This window comes from Diadema antillarum, unplaced genomic scaffold (genome assembly GCF_040938485.1).
Source record: "Diadema antillarum isolate AM-2024a unplaced genomic scaffold, OU_Dant_1.0 seq00000570_RagTag, whole genome shotgun sequence".
In the NCBI taxonomy this organism is placed as follows: domain Eukaryota; kingdom Metazoa; phylum Echinodermata; class Echinoidea; order Diadematoida; family Diadematidae; genus Diadema; species Diadema antillarum.
Window position 1 is genome coordinate 359463 of NW_027271508.1, and position 6791 is coordinate 366253.

Sequence of the window (6791 nt, forward strand, 5' to 3'; positions counted from 1 at the left end):
ACATCAATAGGAATTAGAGGGACTAGGTAATCTGGTCAATGACAAGTACCTTCCCAGACATCCGTGTCAATCAGCAAAGAGAGACAACTTTTTTTTTTGGGGGGGGGGGGGGGTGGGTGGGGCTGTAGTTCATTTAACAGAACCACAAACTTTTTTTTTCCAAGCATGTTGACAAATGCTAGATTACATTCATTGAAAATGCAAGTGCATCACTTTATATGACTATGGTAGGAATTTTTTTTGAGAAGACAGATTTTTGATGATATTCATAGTAAAAATAATAACAATAATAATAATGCTTATAATACTAATAAAAATGATGATAATAACAAAATAGTAATAATCAGAGGAGGATCCAGGAATTCCGTAAAAAGGGAGGCGCCTAGCTATGCAAAATTATTTTTTCGTATTTTATATTTTTTTTTTCTTTTCCTTTTTTTTTTTTTTTGTTTAAACTAAAATAAAGAGGGGGCGCGCGCCCGGCAGGCCCCCCTCTGGATGCGCCACTGATAATAATAATAATAGTTATAACCATAATAATAATACCCGTAATAATAATAATAATAATAATAATAATAATAATAGCAACATATATAAAGCACATTTTCCATAAACGTACATGTTTGAATCTACTCATTCTGACAATATCATTTGAGTTCTGGGCATCTTTTAATGAACACTGTAGGCCTATATATCTATCTAGGCCAGATTATGCATACTTGCAAGATATAAACACGCACAATGAGGTGTGAGAAAGATCTCTCACACCTCCCTGACAAGGCATCAGGGCACTGACCCTACGGCTAAGTACCGGCACTCTTTGAAATGCATATTTTAATTCACGACTTTGTGATTTGATACCACAAGTCTTCATAATGAAAATAGAGTGGATGCAGTTAAAAACATGAGGCAAATGACTCACACATATACAGGAAAGACTAGACGGTAGACGTCTGTCAAGTAGGCCGGAGTGCAGTGATAGTACGTGGTCCGCGCCCATTCACACGCTCATTAGCTCCGCGGCACTGCCCCGCTCATCCCAGCGGCTTCACCGGGGAGCATGAAGACGTAGCGAGACGTGATGCACTGGTAGACCTATAGTACCGGTACCTGATGAGCAAACGCAAGTTACCGAGAAATGAGCTTGAAACCACGGCACATAGTGTCTAGACGTCATGAATGTGAGAAATGACAAGGAATGAACAAGACCGCAAAACCAAATATGACCTCATCTGACCTTTCCAGCCTCTTGACATATTTAGGTTTCCGGTAACAACAGTCAGTGGGTGTAGCGGTATCGATGCACCGTTATTTCTCTGATGATCAGTGCTGAGTCATACACGTTTACTGTGTGAAACATGTTTACCGTCGTAAATTTACCCCGCATACCTGTACGATCCGGGTGCACACACCGTGTCAATACATCGCGCACACTCCGTGCATGCTTCTTTGAATGTTGGCGGACTTTAATTTTTCCCTTTCAACAGCGATCTACGCAGACTCAAGAACAACGTTGTATAATTGCAGGTGAAAACCCCAAACAAGATCGCAAGACGCACAACCCTTATTATGCGAAACTCCTCGCTGAGCCATCTGCGTGATGCTGGAGTGGGCGAGTCGTTGCTATAGTAACGATTTCCGCATCACTTGTACACGACTGTTTCGCGATTGCATCTACCGTGCGTTTTTTTCCACCCTGCTTTCATTTAGAGATTCTTCGAATCTCCTATTGTCTCCATTAGTAGGCATACAATGAGACAAACAATAGCCGAAAATGCAAGTAAACATTAACTGTTCCGCCATCGCCTTGCATAATCTGTGCACAGTGTGGACAAGGAGGACAAAAGAATACGATTAGTATTTGGGAAAAACAGAGTAATCCTTGGAACTGATGAAAGTTCCCACACAAAGGATGCAGCCGGACCCAACGACGGACGAGGATGGATCATACTACTCTGGACAGTTCAGCTTCGTGACATGAGAAGGGAAAAATGCACGAAGTCTTTATAGACTTCTCAGTGATGAAAAGACGTCTAATGAGGGAAAGCACCCCCGCTCCCACTTATTGTTAAGAAGTTTCCAGGAGTCATTCAGTGTTTATCTGTTGTTGGTGGGTTTTGTTGTGGGTTTTTTTTTTCAGTTCAATTGCTCCCCCCCCCCCTCTCTCTCTCTCTCTCTCTGCTCTTTCTTTTTCTCTCTATTGTAACCACGATCTCATTCCAATGGCTCACCTCACAAACGGAAGTAATCGAATTACTAGAATTGTGCATCACTGAAAAACTTTTCTGCCGTAACCACTGTGGAGGGGGTTCCGCACATGACTCATAATAACATGTGATCATACTTCGAGTTATATATATATATATATATATATATATATATATATATATATATATATATAAGTAACAAAACTGCAACAAAGTTCATGCTGTATTCACCAACGGTTTATTTCTTCACACAAATTTTCGAGCGTCTCGCCGCCCTTTCTCAAGTGTTGATACTGAGAGAACAATAACAAAATTAAGCCATAACAATATATTGCAACCGTGTTACCAAGGATGCGCGCTTTAACGCATCAATGCTAGGCATCCTATGTCATATATATATATATATATATATATATATATATATGACATAGATAAAATGTAAACGAAATATTTTTTCTTTAAAGAAATCATCTGCGGATGTTGCAAACTGCGTATGTTGTTTTTAACAATCAGTACTGAAAAAAAAGATTTCTATCTGCAGTTGCAAATATAGATTTATAGTTTAAATATGAAGCAATGATTTTGAAAGTACGGCTGTCGTAAGATCAATAATTATTTCACAAATCATTCACATCTCTCCATATATTTCTGTACAATATAATGTTCACATTGTATGATTGTCAGATTTCATGAGTGTGTATTATCAAGCGAAGGACAAATCCAAAATAATGGCATTTAGACGTTATTGTGTTAATATTGCTATAGATTCAAACTGCAATAGAATAATTCGTGATAAACTTTGCACGATAGACAATCAAATTTATAGCCACTGTCTGAATTCTAATTTATATCACACAAGTTCAAGCTATGTTTGAGCTTATGCAGATAGTATGTCCTGATAATGTAAGGGCGCAAGCTTCGCCTATACGTCTTAACCCATTCCATACTGGACCCTGATAGCCTGTGCACTAAGTCTATGGGGATTTCAGAATTCAGTATGGAATTGGTTAAGTAGTTTGTGGTTTCAATTTGCAGTCTGTGACACGGCGTGTGCAATGACTCAGCGCGGATCATCAAGAGGAGATGTTTCAACCTGTCACCCACGAAATGATGCTATCGACTGCCGAGAGCTCCGAGAGTCTTAAAGGTCAGATAAGGTCATTTTATGCAGTCCCAAGAGGAAATGTGTTACCTTTGTAAAGTCATACCTTGTGTACAACCACAGATCGCGTGGGAATAACAAGATAATACATGAAATATGAATGGAGAGAATTTGTAATTTCATTAAAATGTGCACTTCCGCTGATAAAATGAATGGATATGCATCTCTTTTTTTTCTTTCTTTCTTTTTGTCGAAATGTCAACATTATGACTTACGGAAGTAATACATGTGCATTTGTAATCCGATGTAAAATCAAATGTGAAGCCATGTTCTGATGACAGCGACATCGGCGGCGCGGACGGAGGATGTAGCAAACTTTATTGCATTGACAGCCACCAGTTCTATCCATGAGCTTGCCCTACAGGCTAGAAACGTGTTTTATTAATCAAACGCTCGCCTTTTGAAATTATACCGTGTCGTTAATCATTAGCATGACAATGAGCGACTGAGAAAATGATCATTTCGTGGCTTGTAAGAAAGTACCCTCTGGCGAGCGGAAGCGGACGGAGAATAGATTTACGAGAAGATGAAGTTTAGTCACCCTATCCTGCCTCGTGTCACTCTCTCTGGAAAGAAAATGATGCTTTAGAAGACATCAAGCTGAGAAAAGCGACCTCAAGAGAGAAGGAATATTAATTCTACGTAAAGCCCTTGACCTCAGTTTGGTGGGCAACCGGTAAATCGAATTTTAACACGTAGAGTCTATTTAATAGAAGATCCTGCCTTATTTTTATAGCTCGAAGTCGTAAATTTGCTTGGATCTTGGACGTGGAGGCGTATAATACTATCATCCCAGATATCAGACAATTTGTAAGAGCCCACATCTCATCTCTATCATATTATAGCACTCGATTCCGGGCTATCCATGCCATATGCTTGAATTAACTTGGGTAGTAAAATCGAGCAAACAAAAGTAAATGTTCCCTTCAAATCCGAAGTACAATTATCAAGAATGTAATGGAATTTCTGCACATTGCTATGAATCGGTAGCAAAATCACATATGCAAATTAGATCAGAGATAATGTCAGTTATCTCCCAAGTCTTATTGTTACCTATAAGCGTTATACTATGCTCATTATCATAAATAGTATAAATCACAACTCTTGAAACGAGTTTTTTTTTCATAAGATTAATTCAACGAATCAAAATGACTTTGCATTTTCAATATGTCAAGAGTTGTTTTGATTAAGAAATGAGGTAGTGTTTGCTAAATCGACTCAACACATGACTTTAAAAACATTACTGTGCACAAATCAAAGGGATATTTTTTTTTTAAGGTGATGGCACCGTCACTGTTCATGAATACAAGTTTGCATGCTGATCTGCGACCATATTTTAACATAGATTTGACATTGAGTCCTATACGCGCGTCACTCGAATATCAGTCCGTGGTCGAGAAAAAAAAAATCTAAATCTAAAACAAGAAAATGAGGAGGTGGCGTGTGAGGTCATTCATGGTAAAAGATGAGGCAAGAGCAAAGAGGTTCTAGAACCTCTTTGGGCAAGAGCGAGGCTTGCGAATGAGCATTACTTGGGTCATAATCAACAATACAGAACAGGAGATTGTTACAAGACGTGGTGTATAGCCGATAAAGTGAAAGCAGAGACGCTTTAAACAATGGGTAATGGGGGGGGGGGGAGTGCACTAATGGGATTTTAAGACTTCACATAAGCAGGAAGGAGGGAGGGGGAACAAAAACGCAAGATGAATAAGGATTAAAATTGGCTGTTACCGTAACCAACCTATACGGAACAGGTTCCCTTTGATGAGAATGAAAGAAAGACGAACTTTCTTAAGGGATTTGGGCTCGAGGGAAGAAAACTGGTCATTCACTGCATTGTGAAGAGGTGAGAAGGGGGCGTATAACACAAGTGAAGGGGATATTTATGGATAATGGAAGGTTTGTCAACAGACCCTTACAGGTTAGCGTGTGATCACTGTATGTGGTAAGATAGGAAGTGGCGGGGGCCGACAGTTTCTTTCATTACAACACAACGTGCTCGATATAACAATAGAATATGAATGAAATGTTACATCATTCACTGGTCTATTGTTCTTTTGTTTTGTTTTGTTGGGTTTTTTTTAGCTTTTTTTCTTTTTTTTAATTTTTTTTGTGTATATCTTTTTTTTTGGTTTGTTTGTTTGTTTTTTGTTTTTTGCTTCACAAAGGAGAGCATTATGCTGTGGTGCTATTCTTTATAGCGTTTTGATTGATTTCTACTCTATTTAAACATGTAAATGGAAAGAACCCAGTGGGTTCGAAATAAAGAACAGGTCACGCCAGGACTATTCACTGAGAGAGTACTTCCTTCTTCAGCCTCTTCTTTACCCCGGAATGTTTGTTGGAGATTTAATGCATGGTGCCCAGCTAGTGGAGTGTCTGAGTGACTAGCTTGATGATCGTTTGGACACCAAGATGAGTGTTACACTATCAACACCCCCAACAATCAAGAGATCCAGGATATAGGGATATAGGATGGGTAGAAATAAATGCAAAGCTTCCAAGAGTGATTTTTGCCGAACATACCGAGGGGGATTCGTAATTAAAAAGCAAAGCCAAACAAAACAAAACAATAAAATTGGTGGATGATATTACGTATGTCCTAAAATGGTCGAAATGACCGAACTCTAAAGTGTGCATGTTTCCAATTACGATTGCCCTCCAACAGGACCATTTCACATCAATAAAACAGACGCAACAACAACGTGAAGGAAGCAAACAAGCGACGCTTGTGCTGTCATTATTTCCTCAGCGACAAAACACACCTGACATTGTAAACCAAATTCATCTTTTCGTATTACAAATTATACCCTATTCATACCGACATTTAGGTCCATGTGTTCATTTCTTCGGCTTGTGTTGTTACTTACCAGACAAAATGAATAATATCATGGTCACTTATGCTGAATATTTTGTACGTAAAAACCCCTTCCAAGCAAGGCATATAGACCAGTTCGTAATTCTACTTTGCGCATGAGCAGAAAAGGTCATTGGTGCTAACATGCATTTTGGTTTGTTCATAAGCCAGTTCGTATAGTTCTACTTTGCGCATGAGCAGAAAAAGGTCATTGGTACCAAAACGCATGATGGTTTTTAAATTCACGGAGATAAGCATCTGTCATAATATTATAATGATTATAAATGCAATCCTTGTACATGATACTTGCCATGACTTCCACCTGACTGCAAACCTGGTATTTGGCAATATAAACATGTTTTATTGCATTCAATACAAAACAAAGAAATGGATGCTTCCCCGAGGGTTGTTTGACGGACAATTCTGGTCACCAGGGGGGTGTTTCATCAACGTTTGTCAGCGCTGACAAATTGTTATCGCTGACAATCACCATAGTAACAGCAGTGACCAGAGCATCTCAGCCAATCAAAACCAAGGATTTCGCTGAAATTGGCAGTGCTGA

The 6791-nt window shown here is 39.0% G+C and overlaps 1 protein-coding gene across 1 annotated transcript in view; it reads right to left on the reverse strand.

Moving 5' to 3' along the window:
- The window catches only part of LOC139735361 (uncharacterized), a 75531-nt gene extending 74197 nt beyond the window's left edge, over positions 1 to 1334 (reverse strand). The window contains exons 1-2 of the mRNA XM_071646108.1: positions 1238 to 1334; positions 923 to 1110 (exon numbers count right to left, since the gene is read on the reverse strand). The gene's annotated coding sequence lies outside the window, so the exon portion shown is untranslated. The remainder of the gene's footprint in view (positions 1 to 922; positions 1111 to 1237) is intronic.
- Between the last annotated feature and the right edge of the window lie 5457 nt (positions 1335 to 6791).